We start from the raw sequence: 25,394 nt of genomic DNA on the forward strand, positions 1-25,394 counted from the left end.
ACATAATACGTAACAAAACACATCATTATATATTAAGTATGTGCCAATTAGCGTAGACTCAGTGAACTTTAAATCCTGTAAATACGAAGTGAAAAGAAATATGCTTATAACTATTGTAATTTATTACAAAAGAAATAATATTAATAAACAAACCTTGAAAACCAACAAAGTGAGTGTATGCATCTACAAATTATAGGTAGTTCTGATGTATAGCAGGCATTTCGAATCTTCAACAAAACTATAACATTTATGGGATCACAAAACAGCTGTTTACAATGAACTCGAAAATCAACATCGTAAGTTTGATATAGCAGGCGAGACCCAACAATTTGGCTAGAATTCTGATACACCACAAACCACAAGTAAGACTATAAGGGCCCTATTCATAGACATCACGCTAGCCCATGCTACGAGCATTCTAAACTAGCCCCGGTTATAGCCAGGTTACTTTTACGGGATTCAGAGACACCGATTAATCAGTGGCTACGTTAGTCGGCGTATTACCTTTGGAAAATGCTATTGCGCATGTGCAGACTGGCATTTGTCATGCTCAGACGCAAGTGATTCTGGGTCGTTTCTGTTTATTTGTGAGGTTATTGGCAATATTAAACTACAATAAACTATTTGTTTTTTCTTCTTTGGTAATAAAAGCAAGAAATATACATGGAAGCATGCGGATAATTCGACTACACAAGAAAAATGTCCAAAATGTAAGTACAAATGTTATAATATTATACGTAATATTTTTAGGTTAGGCCTACACATAAAGATTATGAAATATTGGATTTCAAAGAATGAATTATTCTAATTCAGTATATATTTATTTATTTTTAGTTGAAGAAATAACTAAAAACAACTGCTGGAGGATCCCCTGCTCTGGAAATTGATGACGTAGGCCTACGGAACGACATGGAATGTTAACATATGTGGTATGTGTTTTTGGTTCTTATGGCATATTTTTATAAGTAAGATATTACTTCATGGTAAATGTTTAATGTGGCTCTGGCACGATTATGTCACCCAAGGCTACATTGAACACTTTGTAATTATAATATAACGTAAATAATATATCGTGTAGGAATACAGCTGATAATGCCAGTAGTAAAAAAATGTAAGCTAGGCCTTCACTCAGCTACCATAAATGCAGTTTGGATGAATACATAGTTAATATGTCTTTGTAAATACCCATAGGGAAACAGGCCACACAAACATCTGATGTCAACCCATACAGTTATCAATCTTACCTTAACACAATATCTCGTGCACAAGAATTATCAAAAGTGAGACCTTATTTTAAAGGGCAGTAGGTACGCCTACAAGTTTCTGAGATATTCTGTTCTCTACTTCGTTAGAAGAAATAGCATTATTTGAGGTTAGAATTGTCTACATAAGCATAAGAAATTTGTAGGATTCAAATTGATGGTCAGCTATAAAATTTCATTAACTTGTGTGTTTACAGAATGCCAGTAAGTGATTTAGAAAATATATATCAAACTCATATTTATTACAGCACTGAAAAGACTTAAGTAAACCTCATACGCCTGTGTAATCTGTAGTTGTGGTGATGTAAACATAGATTATCTCTTATTGTGTTACAATAGAAAGCCTTAAAAATATTGACAGGAATGCATGAACGATTTTTACACAATTTAGAAATCTTGACTTTAGGCTTTCTTTGAGTAGCCTACATGATGTTTCATGTCAGAAATCAAAACATCCATAATATAATAATAAGATTTATTAAATACACTATGTACATAATATAATACAAGACACAAATTAGATTTCCATTTAACCTCTCTTAGTCTCAACTGTATAAAAAGTTCACTATTTATGTATCACATCTTCGATGCATTGCCTAATTATCTTAAAGCTTTGATTGATCAAGAGGAAAAGTTTAGAACAGAATTAACAACATTTCTTTCTCTTCATTTCTACAAAATAATATACAGTTTATGTTTTAAATACTTACTGTGTATTAATGAACATATTTTGGCTACCGGTATCTGTTTAATTTACTTGTTCCACATCTCAAAGCTGCAATCTGCTCATTTAATATTGATATTCTTATTTCAGGATGTCAATATTGCACCATCATCATCAATCCCACGTATGTCTGCAATAAATCCTGTCTCCACACTCCCAGGTGAATGGGCGTTAACAGTCTCTACAGTAATTAACAACAGGTAAGTTTAAGATCTCATTCATACCTAAGAATATTGCTAGGCCTATTTATGATTACAATATTATTAATCAATCAATCAATCTTCTTAATGTATCCAGCAGAGCTGTATCTTCTGCAACTGGTACTGATGATTTTAATTTACTTTTTTTGTGGTTTATAATAATCATACAATGTACTGTATATTATTTCAGGCAGTCCATTGGGTCAGAATGGGACTTTACAACTGTGTACATGATGAAAAATTATGGCTATTTTTCTTTAATGAAGGACAGTTTAGTTAGTATTAAGACATAAATATTAAATGCAACAATAATATTACTATGTATCACTAATATGAAATGGTTAAACAAGGGAACATTAATTTGAATACTAGAAATTGAGTGATACACTGTATGACAGTTATTCCAACCCAACCAACAATTAATGTATAGGTGCTTCATAACAATTAAAATTTATGATCTGGAATATGAAGTGGGATGCATTTGAATCATAGTACATTTTGCAGCCAGTCCACATAACGTAACTTACAAAATTAAATTTTCTTGCATATTTGGATCAAATGGATAATTTCAATGTGATAAATTTTCAAAATTAGACAATTAAAAAAATTCACAGTTTTGATAAGAAGTAGTGTCTTTTGTGTACAGTAGTATGCAAATGATTAACATTTTTTTCGTCTTTCCATAGGACTCTGCTGCAAGATAATCGAAAATGACAGAGTACGAAGAAGAAGTGTTCCTCCTAAGCACGAAGCCCAAAAATTAAACGTTATGAGAAGTTCTATCAATTGCAGAAAACAAAATTGTTATTAGAGATAGAATATTATTAAAGGCAATGTTCAAAATTATTTGGGACAAATGAAAGAACTAGAAATGTAACTTAGTAGTAGTGGTAATGGTGGTGGTGATGGTAATAGTAGCACTAGTAGTGAAATTTTCTTTAGTTCTTGTCTACTTCATTTCCTTGCGAGCTTCCCAGCAATATATAGGAACTTGAAATTCTTCTGTCCCAATCATTTTCTGGAGTTTGGTGTAGAGTAGTAAGTATTCCTTGTTCATTATTATATTTGTGTTGTTGCATGCTGCACAGTGTTATGAGTGTAACAAGTTTATTTTCACATTGTTGTTTAGTGAATTCTATACATATGTGTGTGTTCCTTTTTCTTATTTTAATGTTGGTTAAGAGTTTTGCTGATTTATAAGACAGGTTACTTATTTATTTATTTTTGTTTTTGCTGGATTCATCATTCATCGAACCTGTAGTTCCCGAGTTGGAACATATTCCCTGATGGAGGTTTAAGTACCTACCTAAAGCAATTTAGTTACACTTATGTCTATAACTATGCAATTAAGGTATTATTAGTAGAGAAATTTAATTCAGAGTCTTTAATTTAGGCTTGGAAGTCTTTAATGAATTGATCCATGAATTGAAAAAAGCAAAATTATTATTAGAAATGGAAATATTAAGAAAACACTATTAGAAAGAAAAGAATAGGGGGAGGGCCTAATGAAAAGCTGGAAATGTTGTTGTTGTTTTCTAATGCCAGGCATTTGACAATAAAGTCATTTGACCTCCTGCACTCCAATATTTTTCAAAGATATTGTCATGGTCAGCCACTGAGGCACAGACTTGAGGTGCTCCGAATCCATTTCTTTGTTTTAGTTGCACAATGGACAAAAAACTGGAAATGTAGTACTTTAGTGTAATGTTCTCTCTTTTATTACATTGTTGAAACTCATGTTTACAATATCATGCTCTTTCAACTACATTCCTTAATAAATAATATTTTGTTTTATTTTGTGTTAGAAGAAAATACTTATATTTCACCACTTCTTTAAATGAATTTATTTTTTATCAGACAGTCTATCAAAGGTAGAGATGTGATTTTGCATCATATTGTAGGTATGACATGCATAAATACACAACAAATTTCATCACAAAATGTTGGATAGTTTTTTAGTTATGAGGGAAATGCGTCAACATTTTGAATTTAGAAAAAAAATATAAATATTTTTTCAAATCGTAAAAATATTTTTTTCATATAGTAGAAGGACAGTGTTTTACACGTACTAATTTTCATAATTGTACAAGATACAGTAATGGTGGAAAAAATGTTGAATATTTGCAAAATTTTACTGCTGTAAGCTGTACCTAACCCCTTCAGGTAAATTGAATAAATGCAGCTTGTATGTTAGAGTAAATATCTGGTTGCAGGATTCTTTCCAATGCAGGGCTAAATCTGCAATGCTTCACTCATTTCTTGTGATCATTTTACTGGTGACTCGTCTGTATTTTTGCATGAAACTCATTCAGAAGTTACTAATTTGCATCACTTACAACCTGAAATGAATACGGAACTTAGGAATGAGGAGAAAAATAAAGGTCTATATTTATTTTCTTAATACTCTCACTCTATGCTAAACGATTTTGTTTTTCTTTTTTTTTTTTTGTAATGGAGTTTGCTTATTCTTGTATTATGTTGATATGCTTTGTTTGGCTTTCCCCCCTTTGTCCTTAGAATGTACAATAGTTTGTAACTTAGATGTAAGTGAATATGCAAAATATGAATAAAATTATTGTATGAAGCAAAGTTTAAACCTACATACGAGTTTTAATTTAATTTACAGTACCCCTGAGTTTCCATTATACTACCCCTTTCTTGATATTATAGATTTATTAATTTGTCCTACAGAATAATATCTGTAATATTAACAATTAATAAGTCTATAATATTCTCATAGCTAGCAGTGCATATGTCTGTACAGATTACTGTGCACTTAACTGCGGATTCCCGGCCAAACAAGTCACTCAGCTGAGTGCGCTCCTAGAATAATGGCAGTTGACATTGGACATATACATCAACATATATGCCTAACTTGGAGTCAGGCCAAAAAGGGAAACATTGAAAGAGGAGGGTTCCATCTGGTGCTGTGGATTGAATTCGGCGTAGCTCAGTAGTCAGAGTGCTTGATATGTAGAACCAAGGACCAGGGTTCGATCCCCGGCGCCGGAGTGAATTTTTCTCCTCAAATATGAACTTTTCTTTGATGTTTGTTTGTGAAAGTTTTCCAAGACTTAAGAATGTGCTATCTATGATGCCAGTACCTAAAATCAAATATTTTTATATTGAACTTATTGTACGTCATGGAAAGGTATATTATCATAAAATCCTATTAAAAAATAATCGCATTCTGCCATCTGTTTCAGTGACGTGTGGGCATTAGCACTGGATGCACTATTTCTACTTGGAGTAATTTATGTGAGAGTTTTTTTTTTTTATTAGACAGTAACGCTATAATTAAATCAGTCATTTCTAAAAGGACTTTATCCAATCTTTTTGCTAAAATCAATTTAGAATGCTATCATATTCTCACTTGAATACGCCTTTCTGATGGTGGGCATTATTCCATGTATTTTATTCAGATCTATGCAGGTTTCACAATATTCACAGCACTTCTCAGAGGGCCCTAATCCTGCAGTAAGGCGATTTTTATGGAGATGAGATTTTGAAATAAAGCCCTTTCAGAAATTACTGATTCAAATATAAGTTTATTAGTAACATTCCACGTTATACATACTTCAACTTTTTGTTTTACTTCGAATTGACGAAGATGTTAATATATGGACTATAATGATTTTCAGTGACTTCTATAAATAAGGAAGCATAGAAAGTAATTTGTCACACGGTACAGTATGTATATTAACCTTCTGTATACCAACCTCAAAATGTAGGCCTACACCAATCTGGTTACATGTATACCCCAGAATATGATTGCAAATGAGTACAGGTTTACAAAATGCCCTATGAAAAATTGGTACTATTTCTCTTTTATCGAGGAAACTTTTATATTATAAAGAAATTATCATTAACAGTTCTCTTTTTTCTTTCTAAATAATTTCTTTACAATTTATGCACACCTTTACTGTGTAGTGTCTGAATGGTCATTGCACTCACATGGCATTCTGTACTACACTTCCCATCCCTATTTCTCGGACATATCTTGCATCTCCCAACTTGTGCAGATGGCTAAGGCTGAAGAGAACTCTCTTTGCAAATTGTAATTCTCTGGAGTCCATTTTTTTAACATTTGAAAAATGAACTGCACACACTAAGCTGGGGATACTCGCTCAGTGATACAAACAGGTACTGGACTGCTGCAATAATAATAATAATAATAATAATAATAATAATAATAATAATAATAATAATAATAATAATAATAATAATAATAATAATAATAATAAAATTTGTCACTCATAGGAAACAGTTACAATAATGCAGCACTAATTAGAATATTAAAAATTGAGGTGTTTATTGCAGGTATAGCAACCCAAGAAAAGAATGTATAAGTGATTCATAAGAAATAAAATTGACATGAAATACAAAGTGCACACCAGTGATTTGTGCAGTCAGTTCACATAACTTAGAGTATCTTATATTTTCTTAGATGTTAGAATGAAATAATTTCCAACAAAATGATAATCTTTCAAACTTAAACAATAAAAAAAAAAACATATAATATAAGAAAGTAATAGTGTGATTGGTGTACACAGTTACATTACGAGGTATACAAAAGTTTAACATTCTCCCTTACTTTTCATTGGATTCTGTCCATGATCATTTAGAATAATAACACAGTATTTCATTTTTTTTAATTTAATTTATTGTGTTCCATAGAAGCTTTAAGATGTGGACCAAGTCAAGAGTTACACAAATTCTTGGCAAGATGAGGTGAGGCCGAGAATTCGCCACATATTACGTAACATTTGCCTTAATGTTGGGGAAAACCTCTGGAAAATCCATCCAGGTAATCAGTCCAAGCAGGAATGTAACCTAAGCCCGAGAGCAGCTGCAAACAAGTATAAAAGCAATTAAAATGGTATAAAAAAGTATAAAAAGATAGCAAGCAGATCAATTAAATTTTCATGCATAGGCAATTGAATTAAGACAATACCTAGCAAGCAGATTAATTCAATTTAAAGGCATAAACAATTAGTTTGCACTACACAATAATTTAGGTATATAGCAAGCAGATTAATTCAATTTACAAGTTTAGGCATTTTATCAAACAAATTTAATGAATTATAGCATATAGAATTCATCAGTTAAGCTTATACAAAAATACATAATACATTGCAAGTAGAGTAATTCACTTTACAAGCATTAACAAATATTTGTGTACACCATAACCACTATCCCCCAACAAAATGAAGCGTCCAAATTCATGCTGTTCAAATCGCTTCTTAATTCTAATCTCATTGAAAATGCGAGAGTCATGGGCACTTCCTCTTCAACGTGCCACTATATCCAGAATTTGGAAACTTGCATCACTTATAACATGAAATGAATAAGGTAATACCGTATTGGCCCGAGTGTAAGCCGCACCCGAGTATAAGCCGCACCCTTAATTTTAGGGGGAAAGGAGAAAAAAAAAGAAAAATTGAGTGCAGAATGAGAAAAAAAGGAAAATTGAGTGCAGTGAAATTTACCTGTCACATTATCCAGTTACAAAACTGTTTACATTATTTAAACACTTTTTCTTCAATTACGGTATTACGTGGGTAAATCACCAAAAATACCGGTACAACTAATCACCGTCTTCTCCAATGTCACTGCTGACTTCACTACTACCGGTACCGGTATTTGTTTCATCACTGTCACTTTGTTCATCACTCTCCGTCCAAAGTACGTCGTCCTTACTGCCATCCAGAGCATTAGACACGCAGCATTTCTTGAAGCCTTTGATGATTGAATCTGGTGATATCGTGTGCCATGATGAGAGAATCCACTCACACATAAGGCTGACAGATGGCTTCTTGATCTTCCCAGATGGAGTGAATGCATGACCCCCTTCTAGAAGCCAATCCGAATACTGTTTTCGGAGATGGTCTTTAAAAGGCTTGTTCACGACGACATCAAGCACCTGCAATTTTGATGTCATACCTCCAGGTATGACGACTAGGTCTGTCTTCAATGCAGTAATTTTCTTCTTTACTTCGGGTGTGAGGTGACCTTTAAAGGCATCCAATACTAACATAGCCCTCTTACAGAGCAGCGCACCTGGTCTGCGATTCCAAACCGTAGCTAGTCAGTCCATCATTAGTTCGGTTGTCATCCATCGTTTCTCTTGGCAACGAATCACTAATCCCTTAGGTAAATTCTCCTTGGGCATAGTTTTACGCTTCAGAATAACGTACGGAGGCAGTTTTCCTCCATCTGCCGTAACCGCCAGCATCACAATGATTCTTTGTTTTTCATTTCCAGTTGTTCTCAATGATATGTTTTTCGCCCCTTTATTGTCAACTGTCATATTGCTCGGCATGTCCCTAAATACGGGCATCTCGTCAGCATTGCCGATCTGGTGTAATGGGTAAGAGTGGCGCTGACGCAATTCAATGACGTGCCTCTGGAAGTTGATGAGTTTCTCAGTAAAATCCTCTGGCAGTCTCTGTGCTAATGAAGTGCTTCGTCGGAGAACAAGGCCACTTCTACGCATAAACCTGCGGCACCAAGCTATACTCCCATGGAATTCTGTCTGTGGAATGTTTAGGGTCTTCGCTATTTCCAACGATTTTATCTGGATTACTTGTCGAGAGATAGGCATCCCTTCTTTCCTTTTGTCTTGTACAAAGGAAAGGACCCTACGTTCTAGTTCAGGGTATTTCCCAGCCTTGGGTCCTCTGAAAGATTTTCTGGTTGTATTGGCATTTTTCAGTTTATCCTCCGAGGCGATCCAGCGCCGCACATTAGACTCATCCACACTAAACTTTTTGCCGGCTTCTCTATTAGACGTACTCCTAGCATGACGAATAACTGCAAGTTTGAAACTAGCGTCATAACTGCGCCGAATTCCCAAGCTTGTTGAAGCTTTTCTTTCTACGTTTCCGCTCATGGCTTAACCCGTAGCTACGTACAAACTGTTTTAATCTGTCCTATCATACAAAAGAGTACGATCACTGTAATATGAAGACTGGTACATTGTTGCGTCATATACCATACGACTGCTGACAATTTCAAACACGAGCGCGTGGCATTGTTGCTCCATTTCAAAATGATAAAATTACCGGTAGCAACATGCGCCACATTTCAAGTTTAAATTTATCGGCCGCGCAAATAAGCCGCACCCCAACTTTTCGAGTTTGAAATTTGAATAAAAAGTGCGGCTTATATTCGGGCCAATACGGTATATGTGTTAACTAGCAATTTCATAAAGGACATTTCTATAAAAAATTAAAACTGGTAAAAAAAACTGTCATGTGGGTACACAAATGAAAGTTACGAATGTGATTTGTCACTCATATAAGTGAAAAGTATCTCTTTTTTGTGTGATTTGGTAAAAAATTTGAAGTTTTTTAACTAAGCAATAGTTTTCATTCTTTGAGTTTTTTTCATTCTGATATTTAGAGCTGCTAACAGCCTACAGCAGTTGTGTAAGCATGCCACTCTGAAGTTAAGACATCACAATATAAATTGCAACACTTTTATATATTGTGTGTCTCACCTGTAAAGCAAAAATTAACATTCCAGTAATTAATTTAAATTCTAGCCCTATACTTTGGATTTTCTTTATGCTTTGCAAAAGTAACCTAAAACATGTAGCTAGTTAACCTATAAACTTGAAACATATTTCTATGAATCCATTCATTATGATCCCATAATATTTTTCATAGTTTCATCTTCAGCATCACTAAACCGAGAAAGGGTGAGGAAATTTCGAGAGAAATTAAAAGCAGATCCTGAGTCTTATCCTGCATATGTTACCTAAAAGAGAGAATGTGATAAGCAAAGAAAAAATGTTACATTCAAGTATGCAAGCAGTACCATATAGTGTTAAAAAAGAAGAGACTGTCTAAAATGGAGTGTAAAAGGAAATACAACAACAAAATGAAACAACAAATTCTTAAAACACCTGAAAGAAATGAAAACATACCATCTCTAGAGAAATGAAAGTTATAGTTGAAATAGGTCATTTGGCAAGGCTGTAAGTAAAAACCACTGACTCCATCACAAAGAACAGCTGTGATAAAAACAGTAACATAAAATGAATTATCAGGTTTCACAAAATATTTGCCTTTTCATAAGTAAGGCCTTCAGTAACATATGAAGCAATAGAAAAGGTGCTGTTCTTTTATCAAAGAGATGATATTAGTTAAATTTATCTTAGGTTTGCTCATCTATGTATTATGTTGATGTACTGCTTGACCTTCTCGTAATTCTCCAGAAAAGCTACATTGAAGGAGGAACAATAGATCTTTGCTTCACTGACTTCCGTGACATATATACAGTAGGCCAAATAAACATGTGGTTTTAGTCAGCAGCCACAAATACTTTCAACATAAAAATCGTTTAATAGTTACTTGGGTACTGTTACTTATATACTGTAATGCACTGTTGTAGCTCCCGCACTCCCACTTATTACCAGTATAACGCTATTTCTCTAATAATTCTCCCTGGACTTCTCGCATGTTATATTAGTAATTAGTTAGAAGGAGGGGGGGGGGCAACAACATTGAGGCGATTTTTTATTGTCTTCTTTAGTGTAGCTTTTCTGGAGAATTACAAATTACAAATCTTTTTCTTGTACCATTTAACTGAAATAATGTAATATAATGCATTACTATATAAAATGTAAATGAAGTTATTAAAAGCTAAACTAGCACTGAGGTGGTTCTCTTCGTACTCTGCTTATACACCTTGCATATACGAATCTGTGATAGATTAGGTTAGATTATTTTTGGCTTTTATAATGCCTTGCATATATGACCAACTGCATCTCTACAAAAATATCTCACAAATTCAACGATTTTCAGTATCGAAATCATCGGAACTACCTCAGCGCTAGTTTCACCATTCAGCCTAGGTCTACACAACCTCTTATGGGTTGTAATTTCATTTACAGAACGTACCTGAACACCATCCATTTCGGTTGATATATATTTGTGACAGTTCTCCTCCTGCATTTGTTATGGGTATGTGCATGCCATCTATGGCGCCAATAACCTAAAAATGATGAAATATCACAATAGGCCTACTGTACCAATATGGTACCGGTACAGTACAAATTTCTCTAAGGAAAGCATTCACATACGATATTCAAATCATGAAATATAATTACCTGAGGAAATCTTGCCATGTCGTCAAACTTTCTCGCAGTGTTATTCGTTTTTCTTCCCTAGGAAAATGTACGTAACGAAGCGCAAGTCCGGCGATTGCTACTGACACATTCGTTATTATACGGCTTACAGAAGCCTGACTAATGTTGTGTACTTCATATTTTCTAAATATGTCCAATCTCGGTAGGTACGTCTTTCTCCTACGTCTCACACCACGAATTCGACGTACATAACCCACATTCACTGCATCATAATCAGTCATCTTGCTAAGCTAGTCGGCCTCTAACTACCCTACCAGCGGGGGCTAAAATATAGCCAGCTAAACCCCTCTTAGTACACGTATTATCGCTAACACTGGTTTATGAATACGAAAAACGTTAGTTCGCTGATCATCCACCGGAAGTAGCTATTTAACCCGCTCTAAGAATGTCTATGAATAGGGCCCTAAAAATGTAGTTTATACAATATTTAATATTTAGAAGAATTGTCAATCATTTGTCATCATTAACTGTAAAAATTTCCGAAGACTGCAACCATTTTATTTTAATTTATTGTCTTGCTTTTATCCCCAACACGCACTTAGTTTATAATACATCAACAATGAACGTTTGGTACAACCGTGAACATAATTCCATCGACACACACTTATATTGTAACATTAATTTTCATTGAAAATCGGCATTAGCACAAAAACATGTTCTGTATCGTAGGCCTCCGCGTGAACAGTTAATTACAGTGTTGCCGACGTATGGCTCCTGCTTGTAACTGAAGAAGGCTCTGACTTAGTAAACTAGATATATATATATATATATATATATATATAGGGAGGGAGGGAGGGAGAGAGAGAGAAAGAAGGAGGGGGAGAGAGAGAGAGAGAGAGACATTCACAAAAGTGGAAAGAAATTTACAATTAAATCACTAAGGTCTGGTTTCTTCAATATTTGTTAAAATGCACCTAACGTAACGTTAATTAACTGTAAGTTAAAAGTATAAATTGCTGTTAAAAATATTGTATTTCTTCAACTTGACATTTCATATTTTAACTTTCTGTTTGTTAACTCTCTGTTAGGAACAGAGATTCTAGAGTTTAACCATAACCTATAACCAAGTATAGGCTCAATTCTGTTTTCTGAATTCTGACAACTGTGATTCTCACTTTTTTCTGTTGTTTGGATTCTCTCAGGTTTCATTTATGCTTCTTTCCATCATCTATATCACAGTAGTGTGGAGCGGCATGTTGGTATTGCTGTTGCGAAATGGAAAACACTGAAACACAAAGAAATCGTGGGACTAATTTCTCTTTGTTCGAGAGAAGCCTACTGCTGGAAATAATTTCGCAGTATAAATCAATTATTGAGAAAAAACAAACATATCTACGTTGAAAGCGAAAAGTGAGGCTTGGCGGAAAATAACCTATACATTTCTATGAACTTCTGTTCTGTCAAATCACTGAAATCATCCGCTCTGTTTATGTATTCATGGATATCATTTTTAAATAATCAAGCCATAAAAGTTCAGCATCTAATGCACCAGCCATATTGAATACTTCTATGCTAACAAAGAGTTAAATGATTTAACTGCATAAAATTGGGCCTGTTAGTACTAACAGTAGTTATAATTTAACAAAGGTTGAAGAAACTGGACCTAATTCTTTTCAAGTGGTTTTGGCGAAAGGTTAATTCCATGCCAATGTATCCCAAGACATCAATTTATGAAGTATGATGTATCAGAATAATTTTCATATTGTATGATCCCTAAACGTCCCGCGCTGTGGCATCGTGGTCTAAGGCATCACGCCTAGGACTCGCATTACGGAATGCGCGCTGGTTCGAGTCCTCATGGGGGAAGAAATTTTCTCATGAAATTTCGGCCAGTGTATGGGACCGGTGCCCACCCAGCATCGTGATGCACTTGGGGAGCTACAATAGGTAGCAAAATCCGGTTGCGAATACCAGCTATAACGGCTGGGGGGATCATCGTGCTAACCACACGATACCTCCATTCTGGTTGGATGATCGTCCACCTCTGCTTCGGCATGTGGCCGTGAAGCCAGCAGCCGGCTGGTCGGTCTAGGCCCTTCACAGGCTGTAGCGCCACGGATTATTATTATTATTATTATGATCCCTAAACATTCTAGGTTTCAGAATATGTTGAAAATGTTGGTTATTTATCACAGGTTGGCAGCACTGAACGATCTAAAATGGTAGCCCACATCTTAAGATAAGCATGCCTAATAACACTGTTTTTCAAATGTAAATATTGTCAAAAGTAGAGCAAAGTACGAGTTGAATATTTTTCAGGTAATTATCCTTAATCTACTGAATGTATGTATATATATATATATATATATATATATATATATATATATATATATATATATAATTGTTTTCAAATTTACCTGTACCTGGCTTCACAATCAAAGGTTTACTTCACATGTGTCTTGAGTGTAGTGTAGGTCACAGAAAAAACCTTAATTTCTTTTTAGTTTATCAGTGGATTGAAATTCTGTGGCTCTAATTTTTATTTTCTATCTTTATGTTTTAAGAAACTATACAGTAACAGTAACATAACCTATAATGATACAAGATCCATGTTTTTTTAGTAAAATGTATTGTCGTGTAGGTCACATTGCATCATAATTTCTTCCAGACTAAAATCAGAATGGGTAAAACTGCAGCTGAGAGAAAGAGGCAGAAGAAAGAAGATTATGCTGAATTTAGGAAAAAAGAAAATGAGAGACAGCAGATGTGGCGAAATAAAAGGAAGGCAGAAATGAATAAATCTATAGCAAAGAGGGAAGAGCAAAAGAAGAAGAGATGTAAAGAACAGCAACGTTATGGAGCTAAATGTAAAGAAAAACTGAAGAAAGCTTCAGTAATGCCAGATTCTCCTAGTAAGGCATTTAAGAGTAATTCCTCTTTTGGAAAGGCGATGGCAAAGGTGAAACGAAATTTACCAAACAGCCCAAGAAAACGAGAAGCTTTGGTTAAGAAACTTGCCATACAGTTTTCACCTCACATCTTAAAAACAATTCCAAAGAAAAGGCCAAACACTGCAATATCCCCTGAAGTAAAAGATTTTGTCATTTTATATTTGAGCAGGATGATGTTTCTTATTCATGTCCTGGTATGAGAGATTTTATCATCATTTGAGAAGAAGGCAAAAAAATGAAAGTATAAAAGCAGTATCTGTTTCTCACTCTTGGTCAAACATACCAGATATTTAGAGAAACCCATCCAGATGTTGGAATGAAAATAGGTCTTTCTAAGTTCTGCTCCCTGCGACCACAACACATTTGCCTTCGTCCAGACACTCCCAATAATTTGTGTTTGTGTGTACATCACGAAAATGTTCGATTAGCTTTGGACAGTTTGACACCAATTTTTCCGAGGAGTACTTCAGAATTTGTAAACAAGATTGTATGTGATGAAGGAAATGAAGACTGTATGATGCAAACATGTCCAGTGTGCAAAGACTCTGTTCTGTTCAAAGAAACAGTGAAGACTGTTGATGAAGAAGCATTAGCAGAAGATATCACATATAAAGACTGGGTTAAAGATGAAGCAGGAAGATTAACTCGAATGACGTCATGTTTAACCAACGAGAAAGTTGTGACAAAATTAGAAGAAAAACTGCCATCATTTTTGTCTCATGTGTATGTTAAGCGAATTCAGGCACAACACTTCGTAGAAGAAAAGGAGAACCTGAGTGAAGGAAAACTTCTGGTGCACATGGATTTCAGTCAAAATTATGTGTTCCAGTATCAAGACGAAATTCAGTCTGCACACTGGAACTCAAACTCATGCACACTTTACACTGCTATCCTTTACTATAAGGACACATCAGGAAAATTAAATTCAACCTCATACATTGTTGTATCAAACTACATGCAACATGATAAATATGCAGTAGCCGTTTTCAATGAAGCTGTCATAGAGGATTTAAAAAATACACAGAAAGACACATTTTCTTTGGCCAGTGTTGAGTTTCAATCTGATGGTCCTGCACAGCATTTTAAACAAAAATTTTCACTTTCCTTTATGACTCTGAACAGTGTTCCTACAGCATGGAATTTTTCAGCAACATCACATGGGAAGGGTGCAATTGATGGTCTTGGAGGTATTGCTAAACGTCGAGTACGAGAAGCAACAAAAGCACATAAGACCGACCCCCAGAATGCCATTGATTTCTACATTTGTGCCAGGGAAATCTGCAAAAATGTAAAATTTCTGTACAGTAGCGTGCAAATTAATCCGAACAACGTAATTACTTATGCAAAAACACTCAAACGGGATAAAAAAAGGATCTAAGACATATCTCAGTAATCTATGTGGCCTCCCTTGTTCCTAATAACAGCTCTGAGATGATTTTGCATGGATTCCACTAATTTCCCACAAATATTCTTCATTTCTTCATTGCGAAACCATACACCAATGAGGGCAGAAATCATCTTCTCCTTTGTAGAACAATCCATTTTTTGCATTCTTCTTTTGCAAGTTCTCAATGGGGTTGATGTCGGGTGAGTTGCCTGGCCAGGGGAGTACCTGAATATTCTTCTTGTTGAAGAATTCTGTAGTTTTTCGAGACGTATGGCATGGTGCTAGGTCTTGTTGGAACACACCTCTGCCATCCGGAAATGATTTTTGCAGCTGGGGTACGATTCTGGTTTCCAATAAGTGAATATATTTGTCAGAATTCATCATTCCCTTGATAGGTATTAATGCTCCAGGCCCTTCATGTGTAAAACAACCCCAAAACATTACTTTAGGGGGGTATTTGGGTGCTTGTTGGAGATGAGCTGCTGTTACTTTTTCGGATCCTTTCCGTACGTAAGGAACACGGTAGCCGTGGACCTTGAAATGAGACTCATCGGAAAAAAGTACATTCTTCCAGTCATTCACTGTCCAGTGTTGATGTAATTTTGCCCACATTAAGCGTTTTTTGCACATAATAGGGGTTAGCAGTTGCTTCTTAATAGGCTTACGAGCCTTTCGTCCAGCTTCCAAAAGCCTACGCCGCACTGTTTTGACGTGAATATTCGCCCCAGTCGTAGCCATTAACTCGTGGGTTAAGTCGACAGCAGTTAGTCTAGGATTTAATTTACTTTTTCTGACAATTAAACGATCATCTGCAGGTGAAATCTTCCTTTTCCGGCCACAGTTTCCTTTTTTCTGGGGTGTGATGGATCCAGTCTCCCTATATCGTTTTATGATCGAATTAACAGTAGCCAAACCGATGTGACATTCTGCAGCAATTTGCCTCTGTGTCATAGAAGAATGCTCTGCTAATGTTATAATTTTAGACCGTTTTCGTGGAGTTATATCAATTTGTGAAGACGACAGAATGTACACAGGATTGCAGTATTAAGTCTTCAACACAACTGAAATGCTTATAAGTACAAAACGACAGGCAAAATGTCACATATTATAAAAAAAATAATAACGATAGACCTTCAACAATGGAATTACACGTACTACAGATGTCAATTAAAGTGGTATGAGCAGCTGTGAGGCCAACAATGACAAAATGTAAAAATATGTCATGTTCGGATTAATTTGCACGCTACTGTATGTATCTGAAAGAGATATTGTTGAAAAAAAGAAGCACCTGGATCAGCTGTGGAGTAATGTACAGTCCATCCCTGATACAAGAAAAGCACACTACTTCAAGTCTGTCACACCATACAAGATACAGTTTTCAATGACAGCACGAGGTTCAAATACAAAAATATTTGATTTTCAGACTGGTGAACTTACAGATGTAAACCCTGTGCCTAATGTTGAATGTAGGGCTACAGATTTTAAAATTCAGAATTGCTACGTCAATAATGGGGATTGGGTGTTAGTTCTATTCATTGGAAAAAAATCACAGAAACATTTTGTTGGCCAAGTTCTTTCAAGAAGTACTGATGATACGTTCAGTGTTAAATTCCTGCGTTATAATTCACGATGTGAAAAGTTTGCTTGGCCTACATGAGAGGATATAAGTATTGTTGACAAAGAGCAGATAAAATTAAAATTACATGAGCCTCAAATGGATCAAAGATTAATGTTGAGTTTTAGTGACCATTTTTCTTCTTTTTTAATGGGTTAAAATGTTTTGTTCCAAAGAAAATTAATACTATGTTCTTTCTCAGTAATATTTGCACATGAAATGTAGGTCACAACTAGCATGTCGTGTAGGTCACAATTAATTATATGTTCTAAGTCATTATGGTAATATGATTTCAGTTTGTTGTGTGTACAATTTTAACCTACATTATTACTAAATATTTCAATATATGTTAGAAAGTTTTGGTATTAATAAAAGAGAAGAATTTTTTTAAATATAATATTCTTCTTGACTTTTTGGAATTTTCCCTGTCGTGTAGGTCACAGTCAACATTTTATTAAATTTATAATATTAGCCTGAACTTGCAAGCAATTTCACTGTTTAGGCATACACCTTGTACCCTAAGGACATACATGGTATTAACAGTTCTCTCCTAAATGCTTATATTTAGACATAGAAAAATAAAAAATATTGAATATTTTGTCACTTGTCGTGTAGGTCACACATGGAATTAACCTAAATTGATACCATTTTGAATTTGTGCACCTCCTATGTGCACATCCAATGTCGGCAGAATAATTATGTTGATGGTTCTGCAGTCACTCTCACTCTTCTCCTTAAGATATGTCTCTCCAGTCACTAATGGAGTGATACCTGTTATCAAGAATGAAAGAAAGGAGTATCAGTAGGCCTGAAGATAAAATTTTACATTTATTCAATCGAATCTACCCTACCCCATTAACTCCTGGCTTAGTTGCCTCATGGGTGATGCCTTATTGGTGTCAAGTATGAGGTTCAAACCTGTCTTCAGACAACTGACTAAACAACAACAATCAAACCCAAATACTCTGAATCTAGAGGCAGTATATATAAACATAATAAACACAAGTTCAAAATTTATAGGAAACCCACAACCACAACAAAACATACACAACACCTCTAATCACCCAACACAACACAAAATTAAAGGAGGTCGTTACAAATATCAAATCTGGAATGAATGTGAAGAAATTACATCACAATCTAAGGGAATTAAAATCAATCTTTTTAAATGAAAATCTTTTGGCAATGTAAGTGGGAAAGTACAAAGACTAAAAACTCATAAAATTAAATTTAAAGTGAAAATTGAAAATTCTGAGAGTGGTATTGAGGAACTTTTTCACAAGAAAGGTCGTCGATCAACCTAAGATGAATCAACAGTTGTTTCCACACACAACATTCTTATGCCCTCCACCTCAGCTTCATTATCCAGCAGTGTAACTCTGCTGGCATCATTGGTTTGAAACCCAAGTGTCAGTCAATGTTTGGTCAGAAAATCGAATTTTGTACACAAAAATTAGATATACAGGTAGAAAAATATTTTTATTTGTGCAATATATCATTTATTACTGCAGAACAATCAGAATTTGTGAAGCTCTTTACAAAACTGACACATGGTTATAGGCCCCCTGACTGCAACAGTTTTCACAGGCAAATACTCTACTGGATACTGTTATGAAAAGTTACAGAGGAAGCAAAATGTTATTTAAATGGAAAAATTGTCACTCTTGCACAAGATAGAGTATCATTCATAATGATCCTGTAATTATTGCTAATTTTGTTTCTACAGCTGTAACGTCATATTTCCTATCTGCAATTGATATAGGATACAGAAAAAAGCCTGCAGAATATTGTTGACAATTAGCAGAAGAAAAGAAAGAGGTTGAGACAAAGTATGATTATAATGTTAGATGTTTTGTTAGTTATAACAAAAAAATGCAAAATATGAAGTTAAAATTTGAAAAGGAATTTAAAAATGAATTCTTCGTAATGTATGGTTGAGCTTCACATTATCTGAACTCAGTTCGAAAAAATGTCACTCAGGTAGGTGCCGACTCAATCATGAAACATGTACTGAAGTAATCACCACTGGCCAGGAGCTTGGCTCAAAGACCTTGAAAACTCAGTTAAACCTCAACTTCCTGGTGAAACATGATGGAATAGTCAGCTTGTTTGTTTGGAAACATTTTTGAATACGGTAATCGAGTTTTTCCAGAAAACTGTTGATGAGCACGAGAATGATATTGAAAATATCATTGAGAAGAATAAATAGGCCTAACGTCTGCTTGTATAAAAGAACCAAGTCTCTTCATAGCCAACTACAACATATTTTATTTGCCCTGAACAAAAGTAGGCCTAACCTGTTTAGCTTTTACAATCCATCTGTACTGGTAACATTCAAATTTCAGTACAGTTGTGAACATTCTTTTGTTCAATTATTTCCCATTCCCAGTTTATTTTATTTTTCTTTCAGTTGCAAGGTGAAAATTCAAAATAGCAGATACGTATATGAGTGAATAAATCTGCTACAAAATGAAGTTTTGAAACACTATAAAACTATCTTAAAACTTAGTTTTTATTTCAGTAGGTTATTTTACGACGCTTTATCAACATCTTAGGTTATTTAGCGTCTGAATGAGATGACTGTGATAATGCCGGTGAAATGAATCCGGGGTCCAACACCGAAAGTTGCCCAGCATTTGCTCATATTGGGTTGAGGGAAAACCCCGGAAAAAACCTCAACCAGGTAACTTATCCCGACTGGGAATCGAACCCGGGCCACCTGGTTTCGCAGTCAGACGTGCTGACCGTTACTCCACAGGTGTGGACAAAAAAACTTAGTTTTATTCAAAGAGTTATACCTGCTCATATGTTGGTCTACATGCTAAATCCAAAATATATGGGATCAAAATCATCTGAAGACCAGGAAGAGGATGTGAGAAAGTGAATTTTACAAGTGAAATCATCTTTCTTGCAATAGTGATACAATTGTAATGTAAAACAAACCATTTCCAGAAACATACACGGGTGATTCAAAAGGTAAAGTAACAAGACCACTCACGGGTGACATATTCCCCTTCTTGTTCGAAATTTCTGCCAGGGCCACAGCAGCAGACCACAGCTTCATCACGCAGCCATTAGATGGAGAATATGTTGCGTCAGACTCTCGCAATTTCTGTTGTAATATGGCTGCACACACAGAAACATACTCAAATGTGAAGTATGTAGCGTGATCCAGCTTTTGTGTCTCAAGGGCACTCACCAGCAGAAATTCATCGTCAAATTTTGAGGTGTACAGTGCGAAATGACGCTTCCAGTGGAAGGTACTGGATAATTCTCCCTACAGCCCCAAACTGGAACCTAGTGATTTCCATCTCTTCAGAATGTTGAAGAAGCACCTGGGTGGTAAGCAATTCAACACATATATTGGCCATTCAGCAAGCCATCATGACGTGGCTTTAGGAACTTGACTCATTTCTTCTATGCCAGCATCGATGTTTTGGTCTACTGTTGGAACAAATGTTTGAATAAGCATGGTTACTATGTTGAAAAGTAATGCGTACCACTGCCCTATTACTGTGTATCAATATATCTATCTATGAAATAAAGTTTGTCCATGAGAGCTCTTGTTACCTTACTTTTTGAAGCATCCTCGTATTTTACTTCACAAGAGAAAGACAAAGTTGATGCAATTGTTATGTAGTGTAGTATTTTCTAAACAGTTACTGGAATATAGTAATACATTTATTTAGCTTGTTACCATTTAAAATAGACCTAGTTAGCCCTATATCACGTAATGGCACATATGCTTTTCATAGTCACCTTGTCCCATATCAATGACAGTGTGAATGTGAGTGAAGTACAGAAGTTATTCTGGTACTTCTACAAAATCTCTTGACCAAACGAGGCACCATTTTTTCTTTACAACTGCTTACTACGAACAGTATAGACTACTAAGCACATGGTTTTACTTTCTGGCATCCAATACTTTCCACAGAATAAACTATAAGTATTCACCTGCTGTACATAGTCATAAATGGATGTAGCACCACCATATTGCCCACATTAAAAACTTCATTACTAGATTACTGTTCGTCTCTTCTCTCCAATTCTCCTGTCTGTTATATTCCTGTAATTACATTGTACACTTAATTGCAAATGTTCATTATAAATTACTTACATGAGAAAATGTGATACATCGTCCTCTCGAACTAGTGGTTGGATGCATTAACTATTCAGTCAACATGGCATATGTGATGAGACATGTATTTGAAGTAATTAAGTTTGCTCGAGAGGTTAAAGTATAAATTTCTGGACAGTGTGTGTTTGGGAGCCTGGGCTGGATCAGCAAAAAAATATTTTTAGTGCCAACTCTTGTTACCTTACTTTTTGAAGCATTCTCGTATTTTATTTCACAAGAGAAAGACAAAGTTGATACAATTATTGTAATGTACTGTAGTATTTTATAAACAGTTATTGGAATACAGGTGTTGTTTAGTCAACTGTCCGACGATAGGTCTGAACCTCACAAGTGATACCAAGAAGGCACCACTTACGAGGCAACTAGGCCCGGAGATAATGGGGTAGAGTGGCCAGTTTCTTTCCCCTTCCATTGTATACATCACCGACTAGCTACATATTACACTAGTCAGAGTTCAGATGCATACAAAAAATTGGAATACAGTAATACATTTATTTAGCTTATTACCATTTCAAATAGAGATTATTGTGGAAGGAGTTTGTATTTCGACATAATTAACAATCGCACTTTACATTTAAATGTTGATCCATTTGTCCATGACGTCTGATGTGGAGAATATGATATACATCCATTCATTACTAGATAAAACAGGTGAATACCTATTTCTATGTAAAATAAAATCACGTGCTTAAAATTCTATACTATACATAGCACGCAATTCTTTAAGAAAAAAATTGTACCTCTTCTGCTCTAGTTCTGTACAATTACCATTAATTTTATATATCTTCAGCTATGCCCCCATTTTCTGTACATTCTGTATTTTTCTCAAATTAAATTTTCAGTCATTAAGATGTACATATTTAACAGTATTTAACCATAATATACTGTGGAAATGCTGTGTCAGAGAATGTGAATTCTATACGTCAATATAGGCCTATTTGTTCCTGAATCTCACTATATCAGAAAAGATTTTTACAAGAACATTTTTGGATGGTGATTTATCCATAGCAAAAATGTGTAGACTATACCAAGAATGGATAAACGAAAATAGTGGGGTGTGTGCCACAGAGACAATACAGAGTGTGTTTGTTAAGGAATTCAACATTGGTTTCTTTTTACAAAAGGAAACCAATGTGAAGAGTACACTACTTACAGTATTACAAGTGCAAAAGTGAAGCTGAATTTAAAAGATTCTCACGCTGGACATATAAAAAAAAAAGATGATGTACCTGAAATGAAATAAACTGATAAATTAAAAGCTGAGAATAACAAAAGTGTATCTGCAGCAGTTTTTATTTACAAAAAGGTCTTCAAACTTCTTATTCCGATGTTAGAATCTTGTATTAAGTAAGAAAATTCTCTAGCTACAATTATTTTACAATCTAACTTATTATTTGGATGAAAATAGAGGGTACCAGTACTGTTTCATGTGGCATGAGTCCGTTGCAAAAAGTTTCCTACTGAAGTGGATAATAAAAATGAAAATATAAAGGATTTTTTTCAAGTAACTGTTCAGGACAAAACAGAAACAGGTAGCCTATATTTTTATTCTTTGTTTATAACCGAGAAATTCAATGTTAAGTTAGGCCTACACATAAATTTCTGGAAAAAGAACACACATAATGTAGCAGATTCAATCCATGCATTAATTGAACGAAAGAAAAAAAAGAAAAAGGGACGAACAGTATTGACTCCTGAACAATGGATAATGTTAGTGAAAATGGATAAAACAAGTGGAAATCCTTATGACGTATCTGAAATGGCACAAAGTGATTTAAAAAACTTGACGTCTTTAATCATCGATGAAAGGGCAACTGGAATTTGACAGAAGAACTGATCCTGAATTAAGTAGGCAAGAAGATATTCATAAACTACAATCATTTTGATAAGCATGAACACAGTATTAATATACTAAACAAAGTCAAAGGAGGACGCAAGTCTTGGAAGTGTTTACACTGCTCCACTCCCAACCTCCCAAGGTAAACTCAACGATCTGCTATCACTGTGTGATGAAAAACAGCCCCATATTCCTAGCATTTATAATGGATTCCACAAAGCATTTACAGCCAGTGAAATTGCTGATAATTGTGACAATGATGAATAACATTAAATTCAGTGGCATTCTGAAACATATTACAATATTTTTTTGTAAATGTTTATGCACAACTCTGTTTGTAGTTGTGTAGTTACAATACTTGTAAGAGTAAACGGTGACATTATTGTTCATTCTTCCACAAACAATACTATTGTATGCCACATACAACATTCTTACCGGGAATTCATGGTAACCTTCTAGTATTGTAAGTAACAATATGCATATAAGGAATGATTTCAGAAAAAGTGTTATCACTGCAATAGAATAGAACATCCGGGTTTATATGACTATAGGATATTGGTAGAATGTTTATGAGAATATATGTTGGCTAGATTGGGGAATGGGGTGATGTCATAAGATCGACGTCATCGGTTAGTAGGGTTACATTTTGTGTTTGCGGGTAAAAATATAGAGGTCGCTGTGGATTCCGGTGGTTAGGTTGGTATAAGTGTAAATTTTATTGGTGGTTGGTACTGATGAGGTTTGAATGGCGTACCGGTAAAGCATGTGTTTGGATGGTGTGTAAATCATTCTATTATTTGTTCAATTCGTGAGCAGTTGTGCTACTGGTGATTTGTTTGGCTATGGAGTGCGTTTCTGGCCCAAGAGGAGTGAAACGGAGGGCTGAACAAGGTCGACGTATGTGAGAAGGTTAGATGGTTAGTTGAGGTGATATCTCAGTGACATGAGGTCGACGTATGTGAGAAGGTTAGTGGGTTAGTTGAGGTGATATCTCAGTGACATGAGGTCGACGTATGTGAGAAGGTTAGTGGGTTAGTTGAGGTGATATCTCAGTGACATGAGGTCGACATATGTGAGAAGGTTAGAGGGTTAGTTGAGGTGATATCTCAGTGACATGAGGTCGACGTATGTGAGAAGGTTAGAGGGTTAGTTGAGGTGATATCTCAGTGACATGAGGTCGACGTATGTGAGAAGGTTAGTGGGTTAGTTGAGGTGATATCTCAGTGACATGAGGTCGACGTATGTGAGAAGGTTAGTGGGTTAGTTGAGGTGATATCTCAGTGACATGAGGTCGACGTATGTGAGAAGGTTAGAGGGTTAGTTGAGGTGATATCTCAGTGACATGAGGTCGACGTATGTGAGAAGGTTAGTGGGTTAGTTGAGGTGATATCTCAGTGACATGAGGTCGACGTATATGAGAAGGTTAGAGGGTTAGTTGAGGTGATATCTCAGTGACAGGAGGTCGACGTATGTGAGAAGGTTAGTGGGTTAGTTGAGGTGATATCTCAGTGATATGAGGTCGACGTATGTGAGAAGGTTAGTGGGTTAGTTGAAGTCGACGTATGTGAGAAGGTTAGTGGGTTAGTTGAGGTGATATCTCAGTGACATGAGGTCGACGTATGAGAGAAGGTTAGAGGGTTAGTTGAGGTGATATCTCAGTGACATGAGGTCGACGTATGTGAGAAGGTTAGTGGGTTAGTTGAGGTGATATCTCAGTGACATGAGGTCGAATACTGTGAATTCAATGATATAAGTGCGTTTTCTCTGCCGTGTATAGTGTCGAATTGCCGAAATTTCACCTATGGGATCGTGTTTATGATATCCTATTTTGAATAAGAACGGATGGGTTGTATTCCAGAATGGGATATTGTGAAATTGTTTTGCTGATATCCTATTTTGAATAAGAGCGAATGGCTCTGTTCCAGAATGGGATATCGTCAATTTGTGTGATTATTGCTTTTTAGATAATGGGATAGTGTTGATGATATCCTATTTTGAATAAGAGCGGATGGGTTGTATTCCAGAATGGGATGTTGTGAAATTGTTTTGCTAATATCCTATTTTGGATAAGAGGGGATGGGCTCTGTTCCAGAATGGAATATCGTCAATTTGTGTGATTATGCTTTACAGAGGATGCTTTACAAAGAGCCATTTATAATTTGCAAATAATCGCCTCTGATTTCAAT

At 35.3% G+C, this 25,394-nt stretch overlaps 1 long non-coding RNA gene across 1 annotated transcript in view; it reads right to left on the reverse strand.

Moving 5' to 3' along the window:
- Nucleotides 1–25,394, reverse strand: part of LOC138707881 (uncharacterized) — a 39,106-nt gene that overhangs the window by 11,537 nt on the left and 2,175 nt on the right. Inside the window, exons 2-3 of the long non-coding RNA XR_011334411.1 lie at nucleotides 17,879–18,004; nucleotides 12,456–12,565 (exon numbers count right to left, since the gene is read on the reverse strand). This is a non-coding gene — a long non-coding RNA (uncharacterized lncRNA). The remainder of the gene's footprint in view (nucleotides 1–12,455; nucleotides 12,566–17,878; nucleotides 18,005–25,394) is intronic.

This window comes from Periplaneta americana, chromosome 10, assembly GCF_040183065.1.
Source record: "Periplaneta americana isolate PAMFEO1 chromosome 10, P.americana_PAMFEO1_priV1, whole genome shotgun sequence".
NCBI classification, from domain to species: Eukaryota; Metazoa; Arthropoda; class Insecta; order Blattodea; family Blattidae; genus Periplaneta; species Periplaneta americana.